The sequence below is a fragment of the Mobula birostris genome, chromosome 3, assembly GCF_030028105.1.
Source record: "Mobula birostris isolate sMobBir1 chromosome 3, sMobBir1.hap1, whole genome shotgun sequence".
Classification (NCBI taxonomy): domain Eukaryota; kingdom Metazoa; phylum Chordata; class Chondrichthyes; order Myliobatiformes; family Myliobatidae; genus Mobula; species Mobula birostris.
The window spans coordinates 229500094-229520258 of NC_092372.1; positions in this window are offsets into that span (position 1 = coordinate 229500094).

The following is a 20165-nucleotide window of genomic DNA, read 5'->3' on the forward strand; positions in this document are numbered from 1 at the left end:
TGGGTCTGGGAATGCTCAGAAATTTTTCCCATATAAATTAATGGTAATTGCTTCTTTGCTTTACGCCATTTCGGCATGAAAGGTTTCATAGGAACACTTTACCCTAGCAGGGAAAATACGGGACAAGGGTGGTCCCGCATGGGACAAACCAATTTAGCCCAATATACCGGACGTCCTGGCTAATACGGGACAGTTGGCAACGCTACCCAAGATCCCTCTGATCCTCCACACTGCCAAGAGTCTTGCCATTAATGCTATATTCTGCCATCATATATGGCCTACCAAAATGAACCACCTCACACTTGTCTGGGTTGAACTCCATCTGCCACTTCTCAGCCCAGTTTTGCATCCTATTGATGTCCTGCTGTAACCTCTGACACCCCTCCACACTATCCACAACACCCCCAACCTTTAAGTCATCAGCAAATTTACTAACCCATCCCTCCACTTCCTCATCCAGGTCATTTATAAAAATCACGAGGTAAGGCTTCCAGAACAGATTCCAGAGGCACACCACTGGTCACCGACCTTCATGCAGAATATGACCCATCTACAACCACTCTTTGCCTTCTGTGGGCAAGCCAGTTCTGGATCTACAAAGCAATGTCCCCTTGGATCCCATGCCTCCTTACTTTCTCAATAAGCCTTGCATGGGGTACCTTATCAAATGCCTTGCTGAAACCCATATACACTACATCCACTACTCTTCCTTCATCAATGTGTTTAGTCACATCCTTAAAAAATTCAGTCAGGCTTGTAAGGCACGACCTGCCTTTGACAAAACCATGCTGACTATTCCTAATCATATTGTGCCTTTCCAACATAAATCCTGCCTCTCAGGATCTTCTCTATCAACTTACTAACCACTGAAGTAAGACTCACTGGTCTATATTTTCCAGGGCTATCTCTACTCCCTTTATTGAATAAGGGAACAACATCTACAACCCTCCAATCCTCTGAAACCTCTCCCATCCCCATTGCTGATGCAAAGATCATCACCAGAGGCTCAGCAATCTCTTCCCTTGCCTCCCACAGTAGCCTGGGGAATACCTCGTCCAGTCCTGGTTACTTATCCAATGATGCTTTCCAAAAGCTCCATCACATCCTCTGCCTTAATATCTACATGCTCAAGCTTTTCAGTCTGCTCTAAATCATTCTTTCAACCGCCAAAGTCCTTTTCCATAGTGAATACTGAAGCCAAGTATTCATTAGGTACCTCCGCTATCTCCTCTGATTCCATACACACTTTTCCACTGTCACATTTGATTGGTCCTGTTCTCTCACGTCTTATGCTTTTGCTCTTCACGTACTTGTAGATTTTTCACAGCTTTTGTACACCAGAATTCCTGTACCCTACCATCCTTTCCCTGTCTCATTGGAATGTACCTATGCAGAACTCCACACAAATATCATAGAAAACATAGAAAATAGGTGCAGGAGTAGGCCATTCGGCCCTTTGAGCCTGCACCGCCATTTATTATGGTTATGGCTGATCATCCAACTCAGAACCCTGCACCAGCCTTCCCTCCATACCCTCTGATCCCCCTAGCCACAAGGGCCATATCTAACTCCCTCTTAAATATAGCCAATGAACTGGCCTCAACTGTTTCCTGTGGCAGAGAATTCCACAGATTCACCACTCTCTGTGTGAAGGAGTTTTTCCTAATCTCAGTCCTAAAAGGCTTCGCCTTTATCCTCAAACTGTGACCCCTCGTTCTGGACTTCCCCAACATCGGGAACAATCTTCCTGCATCTAGCCTGTCCAATCCCTTTAGGATTTTATACATTTCAATCAAATCCCCCCTCAATCTTCTAAATTCCAACGAGTACAAGCCTAGTTCATCCAGTCTTTCTTCATATGAAAGTCCTGCCATCCCAGGAATCAATCTGGTGAACCTTCTTTGTACTCCCTCTATGGCAAGGATGTCTTTCCTCAGATTAGGGGACCAAAACTGCACACAATACTCCAGGTGTGGTCTCACCAAGGCCTTGTACAACTGCAGTAGTACCTCCCTGCTCCTGTGCTCGAATCCTCTTGCCATAAATGCCAGCATACCATTCGCCTTTTTCACCGCCTGCTGTACCTGCATGCCCACTTTCAATGACTGGTGTATAATGACACCCAGGTCTCATTGCACCTCCCCTTTTCCTAATCGGCCACCATTCAGATAATAATCTGTTTTCCTATTTTTGCCACCAAAGTGGATAACTTCACATTTATCCACATTAAATTGCATCTGCCATGAATTTGCCCACTCACCCAACCTATCCAAGTCACCCTGCATCCTCTTAGCATCCTCCTCACAGCTAACACTGCCGCCCAGCTTCGTGTCATCCGCAAACTTGGAGATGCTGCATTTAATTCCCTCATCCAAGTCATTAATATATATTGTAAACAACTGGGGTCCCAGCACTGAGCCTTGTGGTACCCCACTAGTCACCGCCTGCCATTCTGAAAAGGTCCCGTTTATTCCCACTCTTTGCTTCCTGTCTGCTAACCAATTCTCTATCCACATCAATACCTTACCCCCAATACCGTGTGCTTTAAGTTTGCACACTAATCTCCTGTGTGGGACCTTGTCAAAAGCCTTTTGAAAATCCAAATATACCACATCCACTGGTTCTCCCCTATCCACTCTACTGGTCACATCCTCAAAAAATTCTATGAGATTCGTTAGACATGATTTTCCTTTCACAAATCCATGCTGACTTTGTCCGATCATTTCACCGCTTTCCAAATGTGTTGTTATCACATCTTTGACAACTGACTCCAGCAGTTTCCCCACCACCGACGTTAGGCTAACCGGTCTATAATTCCCCGGTTTCTCTCTCCCTCCTTTTTTAAAATGTGAGGTTACATTAGCCACCCTCCAATCCTCAGGAACTAGTCCAGAATCTAATGAGTTTTGAAAAATTATCACTAATGCATCCACTATTTCTTGGGCTACTTCCTTAAGCACTCTGGGATGCAGACCATCTGACCCTGGGGATTTATCTGCCTTTAATCCCTTCAATTTACCTAACACCACTTCCCTACTAACATGTATTTCGCTCAGTTCCTCCATCTCACTGGACCCTCTGTCCCCTACTATTTCTGGAAGATTATTTATGTCCTCCTTAGTGAAGACAGAACCAAAGTAATTGTTCAATTGGTCTGCCATGTCCTTGCTCCCCATAATCAATTCACCTGTTTCTGTCTGTAGGGGACCTACATTTGTCTTTACCAGTCTTTTCCTTTTTACATATCTATAAAAGCTTTTACAGTCAGTTTTTAAGTTCCCTGCCAGTTTTCTCTCATAATATTTTTTCCCCTTCCTAATTAAGCCCTTTGTCCTCCTCTGCTGAACTCTGAATTTCTCCCAGTCCTCAGGTGACCCACTTTTTCTGGCTAATTTGTATGCTTCTTCTTTGGAATTGATACTATCCCTAATTTCTCGTCAGCCACGGGTGCACTACCTTCCTTGATTTATATCTTTTGCCAAACTGGGATGAACATTTGTTGCAGTTCATCCATGCAACCTTTAAATGCTTGCCATTGCATATCCACCGTCAATCCTTTAAGTGTCATTTGCCAGTCTATCTTAGCTAATTCACGTCTCATACCTTCAAAGTTACCCCTCTTTAAGTTCAGAACCTTTGTTTCTGAATTAACTATGTCACCCTCCATCTTAATGAAGAATTCCACCATATTATGGTCACTCTTACCCAAGGGGCCTCTCACGACAAGATTGCTAATTAACCCTTTCTCATTGCTCAAAACCCAGTCTAGAATAGCCTGCTCTCTAGTTGGTTCCTCGACATGTTGGTTCAAAAAACCATCCTGCATACATTCCAAGAAATCCTCTTCCTCAGCACCTTTACCAATTTGGTTCACCCAATCTACATGTAGATTGAAGTCACCCATTATAACTGCTGTTCCTTTATTGCACACATTTCTAATTTCCTGTTTAATACTATCCCCGACCTCACTACCACTGTTAGGTGGCCTGTACACAACTCCCACCAGTGTTTTCTGCCCCTTAGTGTTACGCAGCTCTACCCATATCAATTCCACATCTTCCCGGCTTATGTCCTTCCTTTCTATTGCGTTAATCTCCTCTTTAACCAGCAATGCCACCCCACCTCCTTTTCTTTCATGTCTATTCCTCCTGAATATTGAATATCCCTGAACATTGAGCTCCCATCCTTGGTCACCCTGGAGCCATGTCTCTGTGATCCCAACTATATCATAATCATTAATAACAATCTGCACTTTCAATTCATCCACCTTATTACGAATGCTCCTTGCATTGACACACAAAGCCTTCAGGCGCTCTTTTACAACTCTCTTAGCCCTTATACAATTATGTTGAAAAGTGGCCCTTTTTGATGCTTGCCCTGGATTTGTCGGCCTGCCACTTTTACTTTTCTCCTTACTACTTTTTGCTTCTACCCTCACTTTACACCCCTCTGTCTCTCTGCACTCATTCCCATCCCCCTGTTGTGAACTAACTTCCTCTCGCCTAGCCTCTTTAATTTGATTCCCACCCCCCAACCATTCTAGTTTAAAGTCACCTCAGTAGCCCTCTCTAATCTCCCTGCCAGGATATTGGTCCCCCTAGGATTCAAGTGTAACCCGTCCTTTTTGTACAGGTCATGCCTGCGCCAAAAGAGGTCCCAATGATCCAAAAACTTGAATCCCTGCCCCCTGCTCCAATCCCTCAGCCACGCATTTATCCTCCACCTCATCGCATTCCTACTCTCACTGTCGCGTGGCACAGGCAGTAATCCTGAGATTACTACCTTTGCAGTCCTTTTTCTCAACTCCGTGAACAATTGCCACATTTCTGCTGTACATTTCCCTGAGAACATCTGTTCCCAATTTATGCTTCCAAGTTCCTGCCTGACAGCTTCTTATTTCCCCCTTACTCCAATTAAACGCTTTCCTAACTTGTCTGTTCCTATCCCTCTCCAATGCTATGGTAAAGGAGATAGAATTGTGATCGCTATCTCCAAAATGCTCTCTCACTGAGAGACCTGACACCTGACTAGGTTCATTTCCCAATACCAGATCAAGTACAACCTCTCCTCATGTAGGCTTATCTACATACTATGTCAGGAAACCTTCCTAAACACACCTAACAAACTCCACCCCGTCTAAACACCTTGTTCTAGGGAGATGCCGATCAATCTTGGGGAAATTAAAATCTCCCATCACAATAACCCTGTTATTACTGCACCATTCCAGAATCTGTCTCCCTATCTGCTCCTCAATGTCCCTTTTATATTGAGTGGTCTATAAAAAACAACCAGTAGAGTTATTGACCCCTTCCTGTTTCTAACTTTCGCCCAGAGAGACTCAGTAGACAATCCCTCCATGTCTTCCTCCTTTTCTGCAGCTGAGACACTAACTCTGATCAACAGTGCCATGCCCCCACCTCTTTTGCCTCCCCCCCTGTCCTTTCTGAAACATCTAAAGCCTGGCACTCTGAGTAACCATTCCTGTAATGGCCACAACATCATAGCGCCAAGTACTGATCCATGCTCGAAGCTCATCCACTTTGCTCATGATGCTTCTTGCACTAAAATAGACACATCTCAAACCATCGGTCTGAGTGCATCCCTTCTCTATCACCTGCTTATCCTCCCTCTCACACTGTCTCCAGGCTTTCTCGATTTGTGAGCCAACTGCCCCTCCCTCCGTCTCTTCAGTTCGGTTCCCACCCTCCAGCAATTCTAGTTTAAACTCTCCCCAGTAGCCTTAGCAAACCTCCCCGCCAGGATATTGGTCCCCCTGGGATTCAAGTGCAACCTGTCCTTTTTGTACAGGTCACACCTGCCCCAAAAGAGGTCCCAATGATCCAGAAATCTGAATCCCTGCCCCCTGCTTCAATCCCTCAGCCACGCATTTATCCTCCACCTCACTCCATTCCTACTGTATACTCACTGTCACGTGAGTAAAGGTGTGAGAGCTAAAGATGATGTCAGAGGTTAATTCTTTTACAGAGTGGTATGTTGCCAGAAGAAACTACAGTTTGCAGTTGGATTTGGTGAGTCACGGACAGGGGAAGCAGACAAGCCAGTTGTCTTTGTTCTCCACCTCCCCAACCCACCCGGCCCGTTTTGTAGGATCTGAACTGGTTCTTGCTCTGGAACAATCTAATCAGAGTAATTGAATGTGGTCACAAGGATTTTCAGGTAATGACCTGCTGAACCTGAGACCATTCTCGAAGGAGTAGCTGCGTATTATGTAAAATGCCAGACCTACCAAAGAAGCAACCTGTAATCTTGTTAGACTCTGCCTGGGTTGCCTCAGTTAGCTGGTTCGGACCAGTCAGAGTGTAAAGTCACAAATACACAAGGCTGGGGTGGGCAGAGCCATGGAACAGTGTTGGACGTAGCCCTGGACAATGACCAGTTAGAAGGTGACCCACGTGGGTCAGGTGATCTTGAGCCAATGGGATGGAGATCCAATGGTTCATTGATGAGGAACACTACAAGAGTCAGGAGCTCCAAATAGGCAGGGGCAATAACCCTCCAGCAGCCAGAGACCGACCATTGTGGGTAAGGACCGACGCTGGAGTTGAAAGCAACCGCCAGGGTACTGATGCAGGGCATCAACAATTCCTCTCACCCCGGATGCTGCTTGGCCTGCTGATTCCACTGCTCTGGGTTCCACTGCCTGCTGGCTCTGTATTTAAAAGGATCTAGTGTTCTGGCTCATAGAAACAAGTCCCATTTTGGGTTTTGAAGCCTCATCATGTTCAAATTCCAGTTTGGTTTATTGTCACCAAAGGAAACAATGTTCCTATGGACCAGGGATTCCCAACCTGGCATCCACGGACCCCTGGATTAATGGTAGAGGCCCATGACACTAAAAAGGTTGGGTACCAATGCCCTGAAGCGAGGCGCACAACACAGTACATGCAACTCGAGCACACACCATTGTTCTCTCTAAGCGGCACGGGCGTGTGGCCGCACAGTGACTGAAATGCTCCCACGCACATAGCCTTTGTGCCATGGAGCGGGAGGTTTCTTTTACGTAATGTTTTATTCATATACTGTGCAGTTTTCAGGCCGTGTCAAAATTTCCTGCCCAGAGCAAAGGTTGATCTGCACAGTGTAAAAAAATGTGAGGGAATGTTGCCCATCCACATAAAGTAATATCAGCACAAGTAAATTAACAGAGAATAAGGTGCCTGTACAATACAAGGTAAAAGGTAAACAGTACAATGCTCGTATACGGTGAGACCTGCGTGGTGGCAGGGAATTCAATATCGTTACCTCCCACCCCCTCCGCTTTTCACAGGGATCGCACCCTCCTCGATTCACTTGTCCATTTGTCGCCCCCAACACTTATCCCTCCCGCTCACCTCCATTCAGAGCCCCAAACTGTCCTTCCAGGTGAGGCAACACTTTGTGTGCGAACCTGCTGGGGTTGTCTATTGTGTTGGGTGCTGCGGTGTGGCCTCCTCTACACCCGTGAGATTAATTGGGGGACGGCTTCCTTGAGCAGCTCTGCACCATTCACCACAAGCGGGATTTCCTGGTGGCCAAACGTTTCAATTCCAATTCCCATTCCCAATCCAACCTGTCCATCCATGGCATCCCCTTGTGCCACCCTCAGGGTGAAATTTGAAATATTTGAAATATCTTTATTGTCATTGCATAGTACAATCTGTCATGCACCAATACAGTGAAAATGAGTTTGCAACTCTCGTACTCAATGCTATAAAACAACAAATAAAATAAATAAACAATAAATAAATTCAAGTAACCAGCCAGTACAAGCGATGTCTAACAGTACAAAAGTGCAACTCAGGTGCATGACAGCCATAAAACCGTATTAAAGCAGCAATAGAACAAATTTATGGATGATGCTTGATCGATTGGTTCAGAGCGATTACAGCTCTGGGGAAAAAGCTATTTTTCAGTCTGGAAGTGCGGGCATAGAAAATCTTATAGCGTCTGCCAGATGGAAGAAGTTCAAACAGATGTTTGCATGGGTGTGTATTGTCCTTACAGATGCTTGTAGCTTTCCTTAGGCAGCGAGAGCTGTAGGTGTCCTCCAGGGCTGGGAGCTGTGTCCTGATGATCTTCTGTGTGCTAGAGACGACCCACTGAAGTGCTTTCCTATCGGCTGCTGTGCGGTGGAGGAACCACACCTGATATTCTGTCTGGGTACCCTCCAACCTGATAGCATGGATATTGATTTCTTCTTCCGGTATACAAATTCCCCCATCCTCTTCCTCTATTTCCCACTCTGACCTTTCACTTCTTCCCACCTGCCTATTACTTGCCTTTCTCCAGTGGTACACTCTCCTGTCCTATCAGATTCTTCCTTTCCCAGCCCTTGACTTATCCCACCCACCTGGCTTCACCTATCACCTTCCAGCTAGCCTCTTTCCCCTCTCCCCACACCTTTTTAATCTGGCATCTTCCCCCTTCCTTCTCAGGGTCCTGGCCCAAAATGTCGATTGTTTATTCTTATTCTTAGATGCTGCCTGACCTCCTGAGTTCCTCCAGCATTTTGTGTGTGTTGTCCCGGAGTTCAGTAGTCTCACAGCCTGGGGGAAGAAGCTGTTTCCCATCTCAGCGGTCTTGTCCTCCTGCCTGATGGTGGTGGTGGGGGGTCAAAGAGATTTTTGGGTGGATGGGAGGGTTCATTAACAATCCTGGCCAAGAAGGCATATGGTGTGCTGGTCTTCATTCATCAGTAGACTGAGACAAGGTAACGTTGTTACTCTATAAAACTCTTCTTACTCTCCACAGGTGCTGCTCGATCTGCTGTGTTCCTCCAGCAGATGAAATTGTTGCTGTGTCCCTCCTACTTCACCTGCCTCAGGCACTCTGTTCCATTGTACTCCTTTTAACACCTCCTTCACCCCTCCCAACTGTCTGCTACATGAAGAATTCCTGCTCAATGTATCATAGATTGAAACGGGCCCTTCGTCCAATCTTGTCTGTGATGCCCAAGGTGCCTATCCCATTTATCAGTGTGTGGGGCCCATATCCCTTTCTTACCCATGCACCTATCCAAATGTCTTTATATGTTGTTAATGTACCACAAACAAACTCATTCAGAGTCTTCCCAACCTGAAACCCTGGATGAACCATGAAATTCGCAAGCTGCTGGGGGCCAGTTTAGAGGCATTCAAGTCTGGTGACCAAGAAAACTACAAGAGGCCCAGGTACAATCTCTAGAAAGCCATCTCAGAGGCGAAGTGGCAATTCTGGACTAAACTTGGATCAACAAAAGATAGTCGACGTTTGTGGTAGGGATTGACTGCTGACACCTCTTATAAAGTAAAATCAAGTGACATAGGTAACAACTGGCCTTTGTTTCCAGATGAGCTCAATGCCTTCTATGTTTGCTTTGACCGTCAGAACATGGAGGAACCATCACAAGCTCCCACAGCCCCCAGTGATTGTGTGGTTTCAGTCTCTGAGGCTGACACATGAGCATTGTCCAGGAGGGTGAACCCATGAGCTCAGATGGGGTACTTAACTGGCTGGACTGTTCACTGAGATCTTTAACCTCTTGGCGGTCTGAGGTACCCACCTACTTCAACTATACCAGTGCCTAAAGGCTGATTTATACTTGTGTGTCAACTCGACGCCGTAATCTACGCAAGTGGCCTATGCGTGATGCGAGCACTTATACTTGTGCGTGGGTGTGTCTGCGTTGCTCTGCAATTCGGGCACGTCGCGCATGCGCACACACCTGCCCGCGCAAGGCTTCATGGTCATGGTAGTCTTTCTCGGGGTAAACAAGTTTAAAGTGAGCGTCTTTTTTTCCTAAAAGCGAAATGTGTCCTCCATAATTTCGGAGGTCTGTAAAGCTTTATGGAAAGCATTGTAGTCAGAGTTCCTTCCCCGCCCTTCAGTTGGCCAATGGGAAGCCATTGCAGCGTAGGAGGAAATGCGGTGGACCAATCACAGTTTTTGCAGTCTGCGTTGCCGCGACGCGTAGTTACATTTTGGGAGAGGTGCGCGTCAGGCTACGGCGTAGGGATCCACGTCGGCTCTGCGTAGTGTTTGCGGTGATGCCGTACCTACGGTGTCGAGTTGACGCACAAGTATAAATCAGCCTTTAGAAGAACCTCCATGGTTATTATCCAGTAGCACTTACATTCACTGTGATGAAGTGTTTTGAGAGGTTGTTGATGAAGCATATCAACTCCTGCCTGAGAAATGACTTGAATCTGCTACAACTTGTCTACCAGTGCAACAGGTTTACAGCAGATACCATCTCCCTGGCTCTTCAGTCAAGTCTGGAACATCCAGACAGCAAAGACGCATACATTAGGGTATTCTTTACTGACCACAGCTCAGCATGCAACACTATTGTCTCCTCAAGTCTAATCAATAAGCTTCAAGACCTTGGCCTCAAATACTTCCTTGTGCAATTATTTCCTCGATTTCCTCGCTTGTAGACTCCATTTCGGACAGGAAACAACATCTCCTCCACAGTCTCCATCAGCAAGGCTCTGTGCTTATCCCTCTGTTCTACTCACTTTACATTTATGACTGTATGGTTAAGCACAGCTCCGATGCCATTTTCAAGTTGGTTGACGATACCACTGTCGCGGGCTGAATCAAAGGTGGTGATGTATCAGCATATAGGAGGCAGATTGAAAATCCGGCTGATTGTTGCAACAGCAACAACCTCTCACTCACTGTCAGCAAGTCCAAGGAGCTGCTTGTTGACTTCAGGAGGAAACCAGAGGTCTATGAGCCAGTTCTTATTGGGGGATCAGAGGTGGAGAGTGTCAGCAACCGTAAACTCCTGTTACCATTTCAGAGGACCTGTCCTGGGCCCAGAATGTGAGAGCAATTATGAAGAAAGCTTGGCAGCATCTTTATTTCCTCAGGAGTTTGCGAAGATTTGGCATGACATTTCAAACTTTGACAAACTTCTATACATATGTGATTGAGAGTACATTCACTGTCTGCATCACAGTCCGGTTTGGAAACACCAATGTCCTTGAATCAGAATCAGAATAAAGTTTAATATCACCAGCATATGTTGTAAAATTTGTTAACCTAGTGGAAGCAGCACAATGCAATACGTAATAATATAGGAAAATAAATAAGTAAATCAATTACAGTAAGTATATATATGCGTATTAAATAGCTAAATCAAAAATAGTGCAGAAACAGGAATAATAAAAGTGAGGTGGTGTTCACAGGTTCAATGTCCATTCAGAAATCGGATGGCAGAGGGGAAGAAGCTGATCCTGAATCGCTGAGTGTGTGCCTTCAGGCTTCTGTATCTCCTCCCTGATGGTAACAGTGAGTAAAGGGCATAGCCTGGGTGATGGAGGTCTTTAATAATGGACGCTGCCTTTCTGAGACACCGATCCCTGAAGCTGTCTTGGATACTACAGAGGCTAGTACCCAAGATGGAGCTGACTAATTTTACAACTTTCTGCAGCTTCTCTCGGTCCTGTGCAGTAGCCCTTCCATACCAGACAGTGATGCAGCCTGTCAGAATGCTCTCTACGGTACATCTATAGAAGTTTTTGAGTGTATTTGTTGACATACCAAATCTCTTCAAACTCCTAATGAAGTATAGTCACTGTCTTGCCTTCGTTATATCTGCATCGATATGTTGGGACCAGGTTAGATCCTCAGAGATTTTGACACCCAGGAACTTGAAACTGCGCACTCTCTCCACTTCTGATCCCTCTTTGAGGATTGGTGTGTGTTCCTTCGTCTTACCCTTCCTTTTTTAATAGATATTTTTACTGAAGCAAGAAAAATCATATTTTATAAACAGATACACATAAGAAATTATTATATATTAAAAAAATCTATCTTACCCTTCCTGAAGTCCACAACCAGCTCTTTCATCTTACTGACGTTGAATGCAGGTTGTTGCTGCGACACCACTCCACAAGCTGGTATATCTCACTCTTGTACGCCCTCTCGCCTCCATTTGAGATTCTACCAACAATGGTTGTATCATCAGCAAATTGATAGATGGTATTTAAGCTATGCCTAGCCACACAGTCATGGGTATAGAGAGAGTAGAGCAGTGGGCTAAGCACACACCCCTGAGGTGCACTAGTGTTGATCGTCAGCGAGGAGGAGATGTTATCACCAATCCGCACAGATTGTGATCTTCCGGTTAGGAAGTTGAGGATCCAATTGCAGAGGGAGGTACAGAGGCCCAGGTTTTGTAGCTTATCGATCAGGACTGTGGGAACGTTAGCGTTAAATACTGAAGTATAGTCAATGAGCAGCACCCTGAAATAGGTGTTTGAATTGTCCAGGTGATGTTTGGCTGTGTGAACAGCAAACCTTGAACAGAACATTTTGGGGTTTTGACCGAGGCACGACTGCCCAGGTGTGTGGACATCAACGAGTTAGACCGGTGGGAATAACTTTAAAAGAAGATACCGTTTTAGAGCAGGTGTCAGAGAAGTGGGTGGAGTAAGGGGAGTCAGAGTAGGAGGGCTTTGGCTCAACAGAGCTTCGGCAATAGTGGGTTGAGCCGAGGTAAGTTACTTGTGAGCAATAGGAATAGGAAGTACGTCTGTGACACCAGCGTTCTGTGCTGGGTGTCAGATGTGGGATGTCCGGGAGACTCCCAACCTCCCGGACGGCCAAATCTGCACCAGGTACATCGAGCTGCATCTCCTTAGGGACCACACTAGGGAACTGGAGTTGCAGCTCGATGACCTTCGTCAGGTCAGAGACAGTGAGGAGGTGATAGAGAGGAGCTACAGGCAAATAGTCACACCGGGGCCCCGGGAGACTGATAAGTGGGTAACAGTCAGGAGAGGGAAGGGCAGGAGTCAGATACTAGAGAGTACCTCTATGGCTGTCCAACTTAACAATAAGTACTCCTGTTTGAGTGCTGTTGGGAGGGATGACCTGCCTGGGGGAAGCAACAGTGGCCGTGCCTCTGGCACAGAGTCTGGCCCTGTGGCTCAGAAGGGTAGGGAAAGGAAGAGGATGGCAGCAGTGATATGGGACTCTATAGTTAGGGGGTCAGACGGGTGATTCCATGGACGCAGGAAAGAAACATGGATGGTAGTTTGCCTTCCAGGTGCCAGGGTCTAGGATGTTTCTGATCACGTTCATGAAATCCTGAAGTGGGAAGGTGAACAGCCAGACGTCGTGGTACATATTGGTACCAACCACGCAGGTAGGAAAAGGGAGGAAGTCCTGAAAACAGACTGCAGGGAGTTAAAGAAAGTTGAGAAGCAGGACCTCAAGCGTAGTAATCTTGGGATTACTGCCTGTGACACATGACAGTGAGTATAGGAATGGAGTGAGGTGGAGGATAAATGTGTGGCTGAGGGATTTGAGCAGGAGGAAAGGATTCAGATTTCCCCCATACTGACGAGACAAACCAGCACCCACTTTCGACCCCAGGGCCACTTATATTCCCAGCCTCAAGACGAGAATCAGGTGCCTATGATTGAGCCCAACTGAAACAAGGGACAGCCAGAAGACCCGGAGTCCGGAGTAGATGGACTGGACTGTGAACAGGAATGCGGACTTCATGGACCGGACCGTGACACAAAAGCTTTTTCCCAGGGCTGAAATGGCTAACACGAGGGGGCATAATTTTAAGATGCTTGGAAGAAGGTACAGAGCAGATGTCAGGGGTAAGTTTCTACGCAGAGAGTGGTGAGACAATAGACAATAGACAATAGGTGCAGAAGTAGGTCATTCGGCCCTTCAAGCCAGCACCGCCATTCACTGTGATCATGGCTGATCATCCACAATCAGTATCCAGTTCCTGCCTTATCCCCATATCCCTTGACTCAGCTATTATTAAGAGCTCTATCTAACTCTTTCTTGAAAGCAACCAGAGAATTGGCCTCCACTGCCTTCTGAGGCAGAGCATTCCACAGATCCACAACCCTCTGTGTGAAAAAGTTTTTCCTCAGCTCCGTTCTAAATGGTCTACCCCTTATTCTTAAACTGTGGCCTCTGGTTCTGGACTCACCCATCAGTGGGAACATGTTTCCTGCCTCTAGTGTGTCCAATCCCTTAATAATCTTATATGTTTCAATCAAATCCCCTCTCATCCTTCTAAATTCCAGCGTATACAAGCCCAGTTGCTCCAATCTTTCGACATATGACAGTCCCGTCATCCCGGGAATTAACCTCGTGAACCTATGCTGCACTCCCTCAATAGCAAGAATATCCTTGCAATGCATGGAGTGCGTGGAATGGGCTGCCGGCGATGGTGGTGGAGGCGGATACGATAGGGTCTTTTAAGAGGCTCCTGGATAAGTACATGGGGCTTAGAAAAATAGAGGGCTATGGGTAAACCTAAGTAATTTCGAAAGTAAGGACATGTTTGGCACGCTTTGTGGGCCAAAGGGCTTGTATTGTGCTGTAGGTTTTCTATGTTCTATGTTCTAAAATCCTATAAATGTAGTGAATATCGCCAGACCATGACAGGTAGAGCCCTCCACCTACATTGAGCACATATACATGGAGTCTTGTTGCAGGGACTCAGCATCCATCATCAGTGACCCCCACCCCTGCACTCCACCTTCCGGGCCATGCTCTCTTCACGCTGCTGCCATCAGGTGGGTGGTCTCGGGACTCACACCACCAGGTTGAGGAACAGTTACTCCCCCTCAGTGATCAGTCTCTTGAACCAGTGGGGAGAACTTTACTCAACCCAAGGGTTTCCACAAAATATGGACTCACTTTCAAGGAGCCTTCATCTCATGATATTTATTGCTTGCTTGCTTATTTATCTATCATCTATTTATTTATTATTTCTTCTTTCTTTCTGTTTTTATTTGCACAGTTGGTTGTCTATGCACACCAGTTGAATGCCGAAGTTGACGAGGTCTTTCATTGATTCAGTTATGGTTATTATTTTATCATGGATTTCATGAGTATGCTCACAAGAAAACGAATCTCAGTGTTGTATATAGTGACATGTACGTACTCTGAAAATAGATTTACTTTGTACTTTGATCTCTTTGAACACCGACAACCCTCTGGGTGAAGAAGTTACCCCTCTGCTTCTTGATTTCCTAAACCTGGGAGAAAGTGTGTGTTGGCTTGTGAGACAGACATCCCAGACTTGCAGTGATTCACACAGGTTTATTCAATTTTCCAATTTGCCTACTGCCCGATACTCTTCTGGTGTTGAGGACAACAATGAAGGTCCTCCAGCTCAGCCTGACCTTGGCCATCTTCTCTCTTGTGCCTGGGGTGTGGTACAGGGTGGACATTTCTGCCTCTATGATGTTGCTGCAGGTTGTCTTTGATTTCCTACATTTCCTCCACCCTCCAGGGGTCCCATGAAGTGCTGTCTTAGTGATGGATTTGCCCTCTCTTCTCATCATGTGCCCAGTCCATCTCCAACGTTCCCTCGTGGTGATCGTGGTCATGTCCTCTTGATGACAGTAAAGGGGTAGGCATGGTTGGAGGTCTTTCTTGGCCAGAAGATACAGAGGATCTTCTGGAGGCTTGTGCTGTGAAATGATTATAGCTTGGCAAGGTCTCTCTCTGTCACGCGTCAGCATTCTGACCCACCCATTTGGCACATTCCTACAGTTATTCCTGCCAGCCTGCCAGTGTTGTACGTGCTTCATACATTCCAGATACCAGTTTAGGTCTTGGTCTTGGCGGTGTTCACCGTTCCAATAGCCTCCTCTCAGTTTCCACTTCTGTCAGCCCTGCAAGTCACGGGTGAGGGCTTCGGAATACCGTCACACACAGATGTGGAAGGATTCTTCACTGCTGTTTCTGTAACCGTTTGAACAGTCAGGGTTGTTAGCCCTGAGCTGAGCCCCTGTAACCTGGAGCACTGATGGACCACTCTTAGTCTGGCCTCTACCCTTTGACCTGTCTGGCATGGGTGTCCTGATCAAGAGACAAAGCATAAAGTCCTGACTCCAGCCAAAATAGCTGGCTGGGTCATTGAGGCGTGCTAGCCTCTGAGCCACAACAAGATTGTGTTCCTCTTGGAGGTCTTCCTTTCAAAGCATGCATAAAGGGCATTGAGCTCATGTTATGGATATTTATGATGTTAGTTTTCACCTTGTTGGAAGTAACAGACGTGGAATGTTGACCAGTACAGGCCCTTTGGCCCATAATGTTGTGCCAACCTTTTAACCAACTCCAAGATCTACCCGACCCTTCCGTCCCACATAGCCCTCGGTTTTTCTATTCCCCATGTGTCTCGGAGGCTAGACCTCTGCCCTTTAGTTTTATATTCCCCTACCCCATGGAAAAGGCGATGACCATCCATCGTATCATTGCCGCTCATGATTTATAAACCTCTATCAGGTCAACTCTCAGCCTCTTTACTCCAGGGAAAACAGTCAATAGGTTTCAATAGGTATACTTAATGTTGGAGAAATGTGTACAATGTACATCCTGAAATTCTTTTTCTTCGCAAACATCCATGAAAACAGTGGAGTGCCCCAAAGAAAGAATGAGAGTTAAACATTAGAACCCCAAAGTCCCACACAGCTCCCCCTCCCACACACAAGCAACAGCAAGGCAACAACATCATCCTCCACCAGCAAAGAAGGCATCGGTCTCCCCCCCCCACCAAGCACTCGAGTGTGCAGCAAAGCATCAATAAAGACACAGACTGCAGTAACCCAAGGACTACTCATTCACCCAGTAATTCGACGTACCACAGGCTCTCTCTCTCCCCCTAATAAGGGAAAAAGTTTCACAGTGAGAGAGGAGGCATGATAAACAACTTGCAACAAACAGTCGCATCCTGTCCAGTCTTTGCTTGGAACTCAGGTTCTCTAGTCTGTTGTTGCCGACTGGATCTTATCTGCACCAGTTCCAACTCGGTGACATCCTTCCTACAGCTGGGTGACCAGAACTTCACACAGTTCGCCACTGGAGTTCAAAGTTCGGTGGGTTATTTTGACCTCTTCCACTGATTTCTGGGCAGTATATTGCATGGGATCCTTAAAGTTGTTATGGCTGGGAAGGGGTGAGGCGATGTGGCAGTAGGGATAACTTCCCACTACCTATTAAATGCTCCTAATGGCGTGCGTCTCCAGTAGCCTCTGACAACCAAGTCCAGTTCCAGGACTTCACATGAGGCCTACCTACTAAGCCCAGCAGAACCATTTCTACTGACAGGAGAAGGGGCAAAGGTGGGTTACTGGCACCTTAAAAACAGTCGCTCTGGGCAGATGGAGCTCATCAGCTGTGGTTGGCAGCTCATCTGGGAGAAGGAAAACTCTCATCTCAAACCTCCACTGCCTTGTGGCTATACCCACTCATGGGGAAGGCTTTGGGTGTAAACCCCGAGGGGAAAATCCAGAGCTGAAGTCCCTAAGGCAGTCCTATATTGAGTTCACCACTGACCGTCAACTCCAGCGATGTTGGATGGGATTGGAAATGAGCTCAGCCCTGTCTGAGCAGACTGAGCAGCGAATGTTCTTGTGATCTTCTCAGTTCACCGGATGGAACGTACGGCATCCTGCAGGCAAAGTAGGAGGTGGATGGGGGGACAGAGCGGTTCTGCTTCCCCATCAGTGCCCTGTGACGTTTGGATGCAATGGTTCGGGCGAGTTCCAGCTCACCGATTTTGGTGAAGTATTGCTCATTTTACCAGCCATAGCAATTCATTTCAGCTCTACTGATGGCAGTATAATCCCACCTCTGACCCGTTCCAACTCCAGCACAGCCTCTACCCCACTATTCAATGGTTCCCTGGTACAATAAGAAAAGACCACAAGACATAAGGGCAGAATTAAGCCATTTCACCATGACTGATTAATTACCCCTCTTGTCCCCATTCTCCTGCCTTATCCCCATCACCCGTGGCATAGATATGTCCCACTGAAGAAGTTATTCTCAAATGGCAAGGGTAGGCAATCATGGCTGACAGGGGACGGACGGCATAAAAGCCAAGGAAATGGCATGTAGGGTAGCTGAAGTTTGTGGAAAGCTGGATGATTGGGAAGTTTTTAAAATCCAACAAAAGGCAACTAAAAAAGCTATAAGAAGGGAAGAGATGAAATTTGAGGGCAGGCTAGCTGATAATATAAAGCAGGATACTAAAAAGATCTTTTTTCCATTTATATAAAGAGTGAAAGGGAGGTGAGAGTTGATACTGGACCACTGGACAATGATGCTGGTGCAGTAGCAATGGGGGACAAAGAAATGGCAGATGAACTTAATGAGTACTTTGCATCAGTCTTCACTGTGGAGGACACTAGCTGAGTGCCAGAGGGCCGTGAGTGTCAGGGAGCAGCAGTGAGTACCATTGCTATTACAAGGGAAAGCGTGCTAGGTAAACTGAGAGGTCTTAAGGAGGATAAGTCACGTGGATCAGATGGACTACATCCCAGAGTCCTGAGAGAGGTTGCTGAAGAGATAATGGATGTATTGGTCATGATTTTTCAAGATTCACTTGATTCTGGCATAGACCCAGAGGACTGGAAAATTGTAAATGTCACTCCACTCTTTAAGAAGGGAGGAAGACAAAAGAGAGGAAATTATAGGCCAGTTAGAGTCTTTGGAGTCTTTATTAAGGACGAGGTTTCAAGGTACTTGGAGGCTAATGATAAAATAAGTCAAAGTCAGCATGGTTTCTGTAAAGGGAAATCTTGCTTGACAAACCTGTTGGAATTCTTCGAGGAAGTAACAAGCAGGGTGGACAAAGGAGAGGCAATGGATGTCAGTTACTTGGAGTTTCAGAAGGCATTTGATAAGGTGCCACACATGAGGCTGCTTAACAAGATAAAATCCTATGGTGTTACAGGAAAGATACTGGCATGGATAGCAGAAGGGCTGACAGGCAGGAGGCAGTGAGTGGGGATAAAAGGGGCCTTTTCTGATTGGCTGCCAGTGACTAGTGGTGTTCCTCAGTGGTCAGTATTGGGACACCTACTTTTCACATTCTTTGTCAATGATTTAGATAGTTGAATTGGTGGCTTTGTGGCAAAGTTTGAGATGATACAAAGACAGGTGGAGGGGTAGGTAGTGCTGAGGAAGCAATGTGATTGCAGCAGGACATCGACAGATTAGAAGAATGGGCAAAAAAGTGGCAGATGGAATACAGTCTTGGGAAATGTACTATAATGCATTTTGGTAAAAGGAACAATAGTGCGGACTATTATCTAAATGAGAAGAAAGTTCAGATATCAGAGATGCAGAGGGACTTAGGAGTCCTCATGCAAGACTCCCAGAGTTTTAATTTACAGATTGAGTCTGTGGTAAAGAAGGCAAATGCAATGTTGACATTTATTTCAAGGGGAATAGAATATAAAAACAAGGAGATAATGCTGAACCTTTATAAGACACTAGTCAGGCTGCACTTGGAGTATTGTCAACAGTTTTGGGCCTCATATCTCAGAAAGGATATGTTGTCGCTGGAGAGAGTCCAGAAGAGGATGATTCCGGGAATGAGGGGATTAATGTATGAGGAGCGTTTGGCAGCTTTGGTCCTGTACTCACTGGAATTTAGAAGAATGTGTGGGGATCTCATTGATATCAACTGAATGTTGAAAGGACTATATAAGGTGGATGTGGAGAGGATATTTCCTCTGGTGGGGGTATCCAGAAGAGCCTGAAAATTGAGGTGCGACCTTTTAGGACAGAAGGAGGAATTTTTTAGCCGAAGAGTAGTGAACCTGTGGAATGCTCTGCCACAGACTGTGGGAAGGCCAAGTCCGTGGGTATATTTGAAGCAGAAGTTGATAGATTCCTGATTGGTCGGGGCATCAAGGGATATGGTGCATGGGGTTGGGTGGGATCTGGGATCAGCCATGATGGAATGGTGGAGCAGACTCGATAAACTGAATGGCCTAATTTTGCTCCTATGTCTTATGGATGGTCTTATGGTAATCTCTGACACCCTGACTAATCAAAAACCTATCAACCTCTGCTTTAAATATACTCAATGATTTGGCCTCCACAGCTGTCCATGGCAACGAATTCTATAGATTCACCACTCTCTGGCTAAAGAAATCTCTCCTCATCTCTGCTGTAAATGGACACCCCTCTATTTTAAGGCTGTTCCCTCTGGTCTTAGATTCCCCCAATAGAGGAAACATCCTCTCCACATCCACTCTATCTCGGCCTTTCAGTATTCCATAGGTTTCAATGAGATTCCACCCTCATTCTTTGAAACTCCAGTGAGTTCAGGCCGAGATTTATGAAACACTCCTCACGTGTTAACCCTTTCATTCCTGGAGTCATTCTCGTGAACCTGCTCA